Genomic DNA, 12,678 nt, shown 5'->3' with positions numbered 1-12,678 from the left:
GATTATTTGCCAGACACAAAACTGCGTAGTTATGGAGCTATCTTGCTGTTGAAAGCTGAGGACATACATATGCTTTTGAAATTAGGCCCATATGTACAGATACCCAATTTGTGTGAGCCAATGATGAGATGCGTTTTTCCATGACTACTTCAACTTTTCCTTATTAAAATATTTATTTGTAATGCAGTAGCAATAACAATATTTTGTGGTCAAACACAATATGATCCCTTCATTTCAAATGTAATGGATTTTTTTTCCACCAGGCATGCAGCAATGCCATGCTTAAAGCAATAAACCAAGAAAACAAATTTATATTTATATAAAAGTATCAGAAATCACAGATAGGGCCTATAAGGAGATGGTTAAACTAGAACACCCCGGACCACAGTGTTTCTGACTTTAATCTTCCAAAATAGTTTTTCATCCAAATCTGACTAAAAAATGGCATAGCATATTTATATGACATACTTCAAATATCGTTGCTTATGATCTCACCCTCTGACAGTAAATATTGGGTTAGCAATTTTCTGGAATTTAGAAAGAGGATTTTCTCTCTCCTCTCTTCAGCTGAGTTTCTCTGTAATAGATCTTTTGCTGACTTTGCCCTTTCCCTAGACATGAGAAGTTCCATCAATATTTGAGGAAGAGTGAAGTGGGGAAAGTAGATTGAAGAAATCTATTTATTATAGACTGAAAGTATGTCTTAGGTCTGTAATGGCATCCAGTTGATTTAGGTTGGTGGGACAGTGCCCTATTTCCCCAAATGGACCACCCTCCATTGCTGAGACCTTAGACATCTATTGTTAGCCATTACAGACAACACAGGTAGGGCATTTACACATTGCCAGAAGAAAAGGAAAACTACCACCAAAAAAAGATTGACATTAAATTTGTATGTGCTAATTTATAGCATTGGTTCAAATTCAGAAAGAATCACTGTAATTTAAATAGAAATACAATGCATCCCATCATAGTGTAGAGGTTGCCTGTGTGCCTCCTTAGTCTGCTGTTGAGGTCCTAACCGTGGTAGGTAATTTCAGGGCCTCGGCCTTCCCTTCTTATGGTTCATATGGGTACCCTAAACACTGGAGAAGATGGAACAGTGGTCTAATTCAGTGTAAGGCAACTTCATATGGTCACCTGAGCCCTCTCCAGGCATCCTACTAACATGTATAGTTAATATATGAGTGGGAAGAACATGCCAAGCTTTGTCCCTGTTGCCATCATCCTTCCTAATCTGGAGGGCAAACTCCAGAGAGCCTCTGATAGTTGTGAACTCTGCAGGGTTGTATTTCACATAAGCAAATACACAGGAGGCTTCCTGTGTCGGATCTTCCCCTTCCAACTCACAGAGGATGAGAGAGACAGTGAAATAAGGGAGCTTAGTGCTCATCCCCACCTTTCCCATTCACATGCTTGTTTTACCCAAAAGTAGAACTCGAGAAGCAGGGAAGGGGGGGGGGGGTTGGAAGAGATGTTTATCAACAACAAGTATTCCCCTCAAATGCCATTTGCTGAATTTTCTCTCATCAACCTTTTCTGGGCCCCCCAAACCTCAATCTCTCCCTCAGTCCAGAGGTCAGCATCCCCCTTCTTTAGACCACCTGTGAATATTCCACATCTTTATGGTCATTATTATGAGATATACATTGTATCCATAAAAAAATGCTATTGGATACACTGAAGGGTTTTTCTCTTTTTTTGCAGCTTGCTCTTTTAGATGTCACACCTCTTGCCAGCATCTGAAATTGCCCAGTCCTCTCTCAGGAGTCTTCCCCCACTTGAGATATAGCTCGCCTCCGTCTCCAGATATTACTTTTCACTACATTCTCATTCAACACTCTGTCAGCTCCATAACTTCCTCTTCTTTCCCACCCGACACGTGGATGCAGACACTAAACAGTAAATGGAATTAAGAGCCATTAAATTAAATCTGCATTGAGCAAATGACAACATGTGAAGCAATGCAGGCTGAAGTATTCGGTTGGTGTTGAAACTCACCTTTGAGTTTCATTTAGGGCAATGTCACCTGGGTCAAGTTACGGATCAGCCAGCTGATGTCACCTAATGCCCTAGAGTTATGCTATGTTGAGAACTAATGATCTGGGGTATTGTGAGGAATTTAAAATGGTGGCCATGAGTTGCTGGTCAAAAGATGGCCACAACTGAGTAAGTCCACCAGATGGGGATTCCACAAACAACAAGTCCAGGATTTAGTCATTGACATATCTAGGGATGGCTGTGAAGAACTCCTACCAGAAGCACTGGAGATCCACTTCCACTGGGTGGAGTTGATACTGAGCTAGATGGACCAGCATTCTCATTCACTTTCCATGTTTCTATATTGCTGCTGAAAACTACCTTTGTTAATTTGGCTTGCTTGCAAGGTTAATTTACAGGTATTGGCCTTCTGAAACATTTGACTTTGGGTTTGTGAGCTACAGTTCCCAGAGTGGTTTATCAATCAATTCCTCTTCACAGGGCATTCTGGGAATTGTAGTTCTGGGAGGGGAAATTGGGCCTCTTAACAACTCGCAGTACCCTTAACAAACTATGGTTCTTTGGGTCAAACCATGGCTGTTTAAAGTGGGATCACAGTGGTTTAAATATATGATGGAAAGGCTGTAGTCCTGTACACATTTACCAGGGACACAGGTGGCGCTGTGGTCTAAACCACTGCGCCTCTTGGGCTTGCTGATTGGAAGGTTGGGAGTTTGAACCCCCACAACAAGGTGAGCTTCTGTTGCTCTGTCCCAGCTGCTGCCAACCTAGCAGTTTGAAAGCATGCCAGTGCAAGTAGATAAATAGGTACCGCTGCAGTGGTAAGGTAAACGGTGTTTCCATACGTTCTGGTTTCTGTCATGGTGTTCTGTTGCGCCAGAAATGGTTTAGTCATGCTGGCCACATGACCCAGAAAGCTGTCTGTGGACAAATGCCAGCTCCCTTGGCCTGAAAGCGAGATGAGCGCTGCTACCCCATAGCCACCTTTGACTGGATTTAACTGTCCAGGGGTCCTTTACCTTTACCTTTTGTTTACCTCACAGTAAGTCCCATCTAGTTTTCCTTCTCTCTTCCTTGCCTCGCCCTCTGGCCCCTTGCCTTGTTCCTGGCACTTTTATTTTATATTTAATTGGGCATTCTTCTTTAATTTGCTGCTGTGCTAGAGGTGAGCATGAAGAAGTGGGACTGAGAAACGGGTGGCTGTGAAAAGTGTTCCTCTCCCCGGGTCTACAAAAACAAGCCAAATGAGCAGTTGGTAAAGCCATCAGCTTCTCTCCCTGAAACATACAGCAAACATGTGCTGTGACCTTCGCCTCTCCCCTTTGATTTACAGCTGCATTGGAAAGCAACTTAACGAGGTGGCATGGAGCTTCAAGAGCCGCTGAAGTCAATTTATTGTCTAAGTGTTATGGATGTTAATTAGATTAGGAATATGCTGAGGCTGTTACAGTTCCTGTATGGAGAGAAGGGTGGAGGGCACTCGTTTGAAACTCCGCTTTCTGTGGCATGGAAATGCAGGAAAAGGAGAAACCCAACACCCGGGGAAATTGTAGGGTTCCACTGGATTCCACAGAATTGTAAAAAGTCCAATAATAATAGTATTTATGAAAGAGCCAAGAAAGTACCAGACACGGGCTTTTAGAAATAATAAAAATATAATAAAATAGCCCTGTTATTCTTGCATTGTTTTCACTATGATAGTGACAACCAAGAATGGTTTAGTGAGAAAATGCAAGTAGCGGGGAATTTTCTAGGCAGTACAAATTCTAAGACATAAATGTGAATTAAATTGTGGGGAAAAGCAAAGTAGTTGAAGACAAGGGGTAGCTTTTCAAATGGTTCTCTGGGGTTTCTATCTCCAAATCTAAAATAAAACCATTCTAAAACAAAGTAGAGCTGTGCTGGTGATGTTATTTTATTTTTTTAAAAGATAATTAAAAAATTAAATATATGTAATATTGCTGATACTTTGGGGACTGTGGGAGTTTACTCCCAGCTACTTTGCTGGAAGATGTGCCTGTCTTTCAGGTATGGAGACAAATAATCCAGATGAAGGGAAGAATTTTTAAGTATTCAATATCTAAGGCTCTTTTAGGGTATCATGCCATAAGGAAAAGGAATTAAGAAATGGTTAGTAATTTGTTAACAGCTGCTAAAATAGAGATTGCTAAGAAATGGAAAACTTCTGTTACACTTTTGATGACATGCTGTAGAGTTTGCTGTCTGTTGGGTGACAGAGATTCCCCAGAAACAGGGGTGCCAACTTGAATAAAATATGGGGGGGGCAGGTAAGCCCCACCCTACATAGTCACTCACAAGATGTGGTGCAAGCACAGCATTTGAATGGCAATGCCCATCAACTTTTTTTTGTAGGGGGGGTGCAGTCCCCTCAAGCATTTTATTTGGGGACCCAAAGGGACCTCAGCCCCTAGGAGTTTGCTCCTATGCCCAGAAAAGAACAATCTGTACCAATTTTTGCAGAATTGGATGAAATTTGCAGGCTTCTTAGTTCATCCTTTTCAAAAAAAGAAAAATATTAAAAAGCATATTTCTGTTACCCTTATGGCTAAAATGGGTAATTGTTTTTGCACTTACCTTACTTCTGAGGTCACCTTTCAGCCTCCTCAGTTTGTTGAGTGATCATTGTGCAATAGAAGAGGACATTTGTTCACCCCCCCCTCAGCCACATTGTAAGTAAAGTAAGTGCGAATGCTGTTAAAATGAAAATATAAAAGAATTTATCAAACTCTGGGAAAGAGAAACCAGGGGGAGGGGCTCCTTTTGCACAAGGCAAATATTACCTATAACAGAGGTTATTAACATTTGTGAGTCCACAGCTCCCTTGACCAACTACATTCTTTCTGTGGTACCCGCATGGGGCTCAGGAGCCAGTTATGTCACCCCTTGCCTGCAGAAATGGCAGATTCTCACCCTTTTTCGAACACCCTCCCTTGTGGAGTGTTCCCTCAGCCTCCTCCCCTCTCCTCTCCTTGGGAGTCCTCTGGGCAACCACAGCTGCTGCCCCTGGTCTCTGAGCTGCTCCCCCATGCCCCAAAGAGAGGTGCCTCCTCACACTGCCCCATAGGGGCCTGGGAAGCACCCCATGGCCAGCCCCAGAGGAACCATTCACCTGGTGAGTTTGTAGCAAGGGCTGCTGCAACAAACAGCTGTGCAAGACTTTGGGAGGCAGAGATGCAAGAGGGCATCAGAGGAGGGAGGGAATTAAAGAGAGACTGAGGCAGGTGTTGCCTGTGGCACACTGGTTGAAGTAATAATAATAATAATAATAATAATAATAATAATATGGTTGTTTATACCCCGCCCATCTGGCTGGGTTTCCCCAGCAACTCTGGGCAGCTTCCAGCAAAATATAAAAAATAATAACATGTCAGACATTAAAAACTTCCCTGAACAGGGCTGCTTTCAGATGTTTTCTAAAAGTGCAATTCTTTTTCTCCTTGACATCTGATGGGAGGACGTTCCACAGGGAGGGTGCCACTTCTGAGAAGACCCTCTGCCTGGTTCCCTGTAACTTACTTCTCGCATTGAGGGAACCACCAGAAAACCCTCAGAAGTGGACTTCAGTGTCTGGGCTGAACGATGGGGGTGGAGACGCTCCTTCAGGTATACTGGGCCAAGGTCATTTAGGGCTTTAAAGGTCAGCACCAACACTTTGAATTGTGCTTGGAAACGTACTGGGAGCCAGTGAAGATCCTTTAGGACTGGTCTCAGCAGCCACTCCCAGTCACCAGTCTAGCTGCCACATTTTGGATTAGTTGTAGTTTCCGGGTCACCTTCAAAGGTAGACCCACACAGAGTGCATTGCAGTAATCCAAGTGGGAGATAACCAGAGCATGCACCACTCTGGCAAGACAGTCTGTGGGCAGGTAGGGTCTCAGCCTGCATACCAGATGGAGCCCTGGACACATAATTGGCCTGCACTTCCATGGACAGCTGTGAGTCCAAAATGACTCCCATGTTCTGCACCTTGTCCTAGAAATTTGAGGGCAGGATTTGGTACAACACTACCTATCACTATAAACTTGGCATGTTCAGAACTCAACTTGCAGTGACTTCTCCAATTCTTTGGGCACCCAATGTCTAACTTTCCGATATAAAAAATCAAATAAGTTTGTTAGTTTTGATGGATGACATGGGTCAGTTAAAGTTGAGTGCATGGGATGGATTCAAGGCTTCCATCTCATAAAGAAGCTTCCATTCACAAAGGAAGGAATGGAATGTGAACAGTGAATACTGTGACAAAGAGGCAAATAACCCACAATACAGAACTGAAAAAGAACTATTATGGTATGTGAACAGAATGAGTCTTCTCCTTCTATGGACGGACACTCCTTTCATTCATGGATCAGAACCTATGAAGCATCTAGCTAAGAGACCTCTGGAACTGCTCAGTAGAATAGTTCCATTTTCCAATGTTCATGCTTGTTGAACTGAAATCCACATTCACTACTTGTGTGGCATTTAAGATACAAAGGATTCTATGGTCTGAAATAATTGCAAAGCCCTTTCAGGATCTCTGTTATGGTCATTTTGTTTCATTTGTTTAGAAAATTTAATACATTTCCTATTTCAACGAAGTTGCTGGCTTCATGGGGGGAAAGGCTATTAATGGAACATTTAAAAAGAAAGAAAGAAAACTATGCAAGTATGATTACAGATCCTGTATATCACTTGCATCTGTGTGGTTTCCAAATGAAACTTGTGACTCTTGGGAGAAAGAGAGAAAATCAACAGGGAAGTAGTTGCCCTGTTTAAAATATATAATTTGTTTTCAGCTTTCAGAGCCATGTGTGTGGGACCATTCTATACATTTTTTTTATTTAGAGGGTCCCATTTTCTTAAGCTTGGTTGCTTAACAACAACAAAATTTAATCAGCGAGGTTGTAGCTGTAAGTTAACCGCTCATATATCACGCAAAAGATGCAGGTATTTCATTTATGGCATATCCACATATAAATATCCAAAGTGGAAATGGTTCTTAAGCTACTGACTTCACAGGCTCCATCTGGCATTTCAAGTACTCCATCAGCAAAAGAGAATGCCCGGTTTCGACTCGACTACAAAATGTCCCATTGACTGAGCAATTTGTCATTTCCTGAGAGAGAAGGTATTGGCTAAAGGATGCGGACATGCAGGGAATGTTCAGTTAGGCATATTTGCTGTGTGACAGCCCAGAGACGAAACAATGTAGTGGTTAGTGGGTTGGACTAGGACCTGGGAGACCAGGGTTCAAATCCCCACTTAGTTACAAAGTTCACTGAGTGAGCATGGGTCAGTCATTATCTTTTGGCTTAACCTGCTTCATCGGATTGTTGTAAGGATAAAATGAGAGAACTATGCATGCCATATTGAACTTCTTGGAGGGAAGGTGGTATACAAATGGGATAATGATAATAATGATTATAATTATAAAAACTGTCACTAGTGTGGATGTCCCCTACTTGCTTTCTTGGTCAACCTGGAGCATCCAATTGTGTTCATTAGAAACAAAAGAGTCAAGGGCTCAGATAGAGAACATTTTAATTCATTTTTTTTTTACAAAATTTATATGATGCTCAATAGTAGTGTTCTCTGGGTAGTTTACAGGCAATCAAAGCATTCAGATCTCTCTCTCTCTCTCTCTCTCTCTCACACACACACACACACACACACACACGAAGAATACAAATTTCAACATGAAAATCCTGCATGCACATTTCAACATCAGCAAGAAAAGCAGCTTAGAAAAATACCTAGTGCCGCTACAATTTATATAGCAGATCAGTGGATTCAAAAGTTCATCATTTTAAAAGCCTGTGAAAATAAAAAAGGATCTTCACTTGTCACTGAAAAGAGCACTAAGAAGGTGCCAGGGGAATCTTTCCAGGGGCATGACTGAAGATTTCCTTTCTCTTGAATCCAATTACAATTCAGGTTAGAGGAAGGAGAAGAGCCATGGCTCAGTGGAAGAGTCCTCCATGCAGATGGTCCCAGGTTCAACCCCCAACATCTCCAGGTAGGACTGGAAGAGAGCTCTGAAAGTCAGGTGGCAGGTTCCTACATCCCAAGAAGTGGCAATGACCTCTGAGGACCATCTCTCTCTCTCTCATAATGCGTATATATATTCAATTTTGCAATAATATTTTGACATGAATACAATCCAATGTTTTCCAACAAATATATATATATATTTACTCCCCCCTTTTGCAGTTACTTATATTTTTAAATTTATAACACTGCATCTCCTTCAATACTCCAATTAATAATTACTCCATAGTTATCTTTTAGTATTAATTTTAATTGTTTGGTTTAAGTTAATCCTGCTAATGAATTTACATGTGTACAATAACATTTCAAGTAATACCCCATTTTCCCCCAGCCTTTTATTAAGTCCCCCCACCCCTGCCCAGTTCCTTATTGCTCCCATAAGTTTTGCCATTTTGGCATAGTCCATTAATTTACTTTGCCACTCCTCCTTGGTCGGTACAGAATCTTCTTTCCATTTCTGAGCATAAATCATCCTGGCTGTGGTTGTAGCATACATAAACAGGTTTGCTGTTGTTGTTTTTGGTATCTCTGTACCAATTATCCCTAAAAGAAAAACTTATTTTTTCTTTGTTTTTAGTAAAAGTTATTTTAAACATTTTCTTCAATTCATTATAAATCATTCCCAGAAAGCTTTTACCCTCTGACAAGACCACCACATATGGTTACAAAGTACCTTCTTTCTCTTTACATTTCCAGCACGCATTTGATTTTGATTCATACATTTTTGCTAACTTACCTGGTGTTGAATACCATCTGTACATCATGTTCAAACAGTTTTCTTTCAATGTATAACATGCTGTGAATTTCATATCTACATTCCACATATTCCATCTCTGATTCCAGGTAGGTAAATATAGAGGATGTACATTATTTCCTCATCCTATCTCTGTCAGATTCTCAATAAAGTATGGAGGAAATCCTCTCATTTGTGTTGGGAATTCCATTCCATCCTTTGCTGCAGATATGTGGGATTGTTACATGTCACATGTCTGTTTACATTCCAGCACAGAGCACATCCGCTCTGTATTGCTTTTGTTTTCTCTCTCTCCGAGAAGAACGGCAAGGAGAGAGGCCACGTTTTTCTTTGTCCTGATTTATGTGTAATGCGTAGTTAGGTTAGTAGCCACGCCTCGAGTTTGTTCTGTTGTGTGTTTACTGAGGAAATGTGTGCTCCTGCTAAATAGCTCAAGTCGCAGACACACGTCAGAGGAGGATGGCTGATGGATCTTCGCAGTGGCAAGGCTGAGAAGGGACCAAGGGCCAAGCCAGCTGGCTTTCCATCCCACTGTTCCGACAATTTGAAGACTGGGAGGCATACGTCTACTTAACCGTAGCACAAATTCAGATTGAGGTTCTGGTATTAACCTCACAGTGGCCGTAAGTAGCAGGTTGGGTGTTGCAAATCACCACAATACCTCCTTCTCTTATCAAGTGTTTTTCCCCAGGGATGTTACGGTGCTGCAAAAGCTGAAGACCCCACTTGTCAGAGAAAGGCTTCATTGTGGCTGTTACAATAGGGAAAGTTAAGCCCTGTTGCTAGAGATTTGTCAAACATTTCAGAATGTGCTTCTCAGTTTGCAATCAGTTTGGCACTGGACTCTCATAACTAAACAGAGATCTCTCTTAAGAGGAATGTCTGTAGGCCTGAACAGAAAGCATTTTGTCTTCTTTAACAGGAAACCTAAGGCACTACTTAGGCAGCCCCATATATTCAGCTGTGCCTGTCAGGACAATCAACATGTATCTTTTGATCTGTGTGGCAACAAATATATGAGTTGTCATTTTGTGCTGGAATGGAATGAGACACAAATCTGCCAGAGGTGAGCCCATGCCCCTGGAAGACTTCTCCACATCCTAAATTTTGCCAAGCTGAGACTGGGGGATTTCCAATAAATATGTCTAACAAACCCATAAAAAAATTCCAACTAGCATGATGACTTAAGTCCTAATGTCAAAATACAGAACCACATAGGCTGTGCTGCATGATTTTTTGGCTCCTGCACTGCAAATTAAATCTCAGTAGAACCACTGCTTTTTCAAACAACAAAAATGAAGTCTACCCGCTTCCCCCCTCCTTCCGACGAGGGGAGAAAAAAATGCAGAATAAGCTGTCCTGAGACCTTGGGGCCAAACGTAGCAAGAATGAAAAAAAGACTTGTTCTTATATTTAGGTAATCAAATCGGGGCAGTAGCTTCTTAGTCCTGGATAACGCCAAGCCTTTGGACCTCATTGTCTTATAATTTCCTCTTGCCATCCGCAGAGAGAGACAGTATTTCACATAGCACTTCTGTTTACAAAGCAAAGGGCCTCACTTAAGCACCGTTTGCTGAAAAAGAGGGCTATTCTGAGGAAATGTGAGTGGGCTGGAGCGGGGATCCCTGTTGAGCAAACTTGGCAGGACCCAAGATCCTGGCTCGGTCTGATATTAAAAGTGAGTCATCAGTTTACCCACACAGCAGGGCTTCTCTCCGGCCTTTGCGTACTGAGCAACTTGACAGAGCTCCAGAAGATCTAAGCCCAGTTTCTATAATTAATAATAACTGTCTGAAAGAAGCTCCTTGTTAAGAAACACTTGCTTTTGTATTGTGCGACTACTCTCAAGACCATTTCTTTTTCAATCTATTAAAACATTGCAGATCAAATCTAGTACTTGAAAGGATAGTTCAGGCCACCATCTTATACACTGTCACCAAGGTTTCATTTATTAATAAAATGTATTAAATTTGTACACCGCCCTTCATCCGTAGATCTCAGGGTGGCTTGCAACATAAAAAGACAGTATAGAAACACAAACTACATAATAAAAGCAAGAACAAAAATACAACTCAATGGGACTTACTTCTGAGTAGACATGCCTAGGATTGTACTGCTTGAATGTTATTTAGGTCACATCCACACCATACATTTAAAGCAGTTTTATCTTACTATAACAGACATGGCTCCCCCCTCCTAAGAATCCTGCAAACTGTAGTTTATTAAGGGGACTGGGAACTGTAACTCTAAGAGGCCTCCTAAGAACTCTTAGCACCCATGACAAGTTGCAGTTGTCTGGATTATTTTTGGAGGAAAGACATTGCTTTTAAAGTGGGGTAAGAGTGCTTTCAATGTATGGATATGAACTTAGTCCTTACTTGAAGGCTGTTTCCAGTAAGATGAGGGGAATTGGCAGTGCTCCAGGAGTTGTTGAACTTTGACTCCCATCATCCCTGATCCCTAGCCATGCTGGCTGGGGCAATTGATAATCTGAGTACAGTGGTACCTCAGGTTACATACGCTTCAGGTTACAAACACTTCAGGTTACAGACTCCGCTAACCCAGAAATATTACCTTGGGTTAAGAACTTTGCTTCAGGATGAGAACAGAAACCCATGTGGCGGCAGTGCAGTGTCAGCAAGAGGCCCCATTAGCTAAAGTGGTGCTTCAGGTTAAGAACAGTTTCAGGTTAAGAACAGACCTCCAGAACGAATTAAGTTCTTAACCCTAGGTACCACTGTATAATAATGTCTGTATACCTTGAAAATGTCCCAGAAAAACTGGGACATCCCATTCCCCCCTCCCCCCCCGGACAAGAGCACAGTTGGTTATTTTGGGTGCTGTGATCTCACATGATTTTACACCAAGATCTTGCCCTGGGACAAACTCCCCCACATTTTTCAGGGGCCACAATTTTGCATGGCGCCCCCAAACAGGCATTTTTTGGGTGCTGTGCTCTCAAGCCAGGACACAAAGAAACCTGGGAAACATACAAATGGTAGCTGCCCAGTGCCAGTAAGAGGAACACTACCACTTCCAGGTAAGATAAGGTGGGGAATTGGCCTAGGAGGAAGCCCAGCAGTGGGTAATCTGTGAAGGGGGCCCTCAAGCTTTGTGCTGACCCTGGTCAGCAAAGATGCTGCTGCTCTCCCACCATGTGTTGGGGAGCTCCATAGCATAGTGGTCCCAGTTTCAATCACTGACACCTCCAGGTAGGACTGGGAATGCCCCCTGTTGGAATCCTGGAGAGCTGCCTCCATGCATTGTCGGCAATATTGAGCTAGACCAGGGGTCAGCAACCTTTTTCAGCCGTGGGCCGGTCCACCGTCCTTCAGACCATGTGGTAGGCTGGTCTATATTTTTTTGGGCGGGGGGCGGGGGATGAACAAATTCCTATTGTTAAGTTGTGGGTGAACATATCAGACGACACAGCGATCCTTCAAACAGCTCTTGTTTATTCATAGGCCAGAACAGAACTGAACTGAAGGTTTCAGTCAGCCTGCTTATATAGAGCTCCAGTACAACGTAACTGTAACAATTTTCTAAAACTATCCAATCACTGAACGTTACTTTCGATCCCTTATTTGCATAACTATCTACAGTATCCTCCTGCTGGCCCAGGGTGAGAACTTCAGTACATAACACCTATGCCCCACAAATAACCCAGAGATGCATTTTAAATAAAAGCACACATTCTACTCATGTAAAGACACGCGGATTCCCAGACTGTCCGTGAGCCAGATTGAGAAGGCGATTGGGCCGCATCCGGTCCACGGACCTTAGGTTGCCTACCCCTGAGCTAGATGGACCAGTGGTCTGATTCTGCATAAATCAGTTTATGATATGAGAATGAAAGTGAGAACAAGGCCTCGGAG

General features: G+C 42.4%; 1 long non-coding RNA gene across 1 annotated transcript; it reads left to right on the top strand.

Annotated features, from left to right (window-relative positions):
- The first annotated feature begins 775 nt into the window (after positions 1-775).
- On the top strand, positions 776-1,955 carry LOC309325857. Its single transcript, XR_014150075.1, has 2 exons — positions 776-825; positions 1,708-1,955. It is a non-coding gene; the product is annotated as an uncharacterized lncRNA (long non-coding RNA).
- Positions 1,956-12,678: the final 10,723 nt, after the last annotated feature.

The sequence above is a fragment of the Podarcis erhardii genome (assembly GCF_964252035.2).
Source record: "Podarcis erhardii genome assembly, chromosome: 12".
NCBI lineage: Eukaryota > Metazoa > Chordata > Lepidosauria > Squamata > Lacertidae > Podarcis > Podarcis erhardii.
Note: the sequence above shows the minus strand (reverse complement) of the source record. Positions and strands in the feature narration are given on the sequence as shown.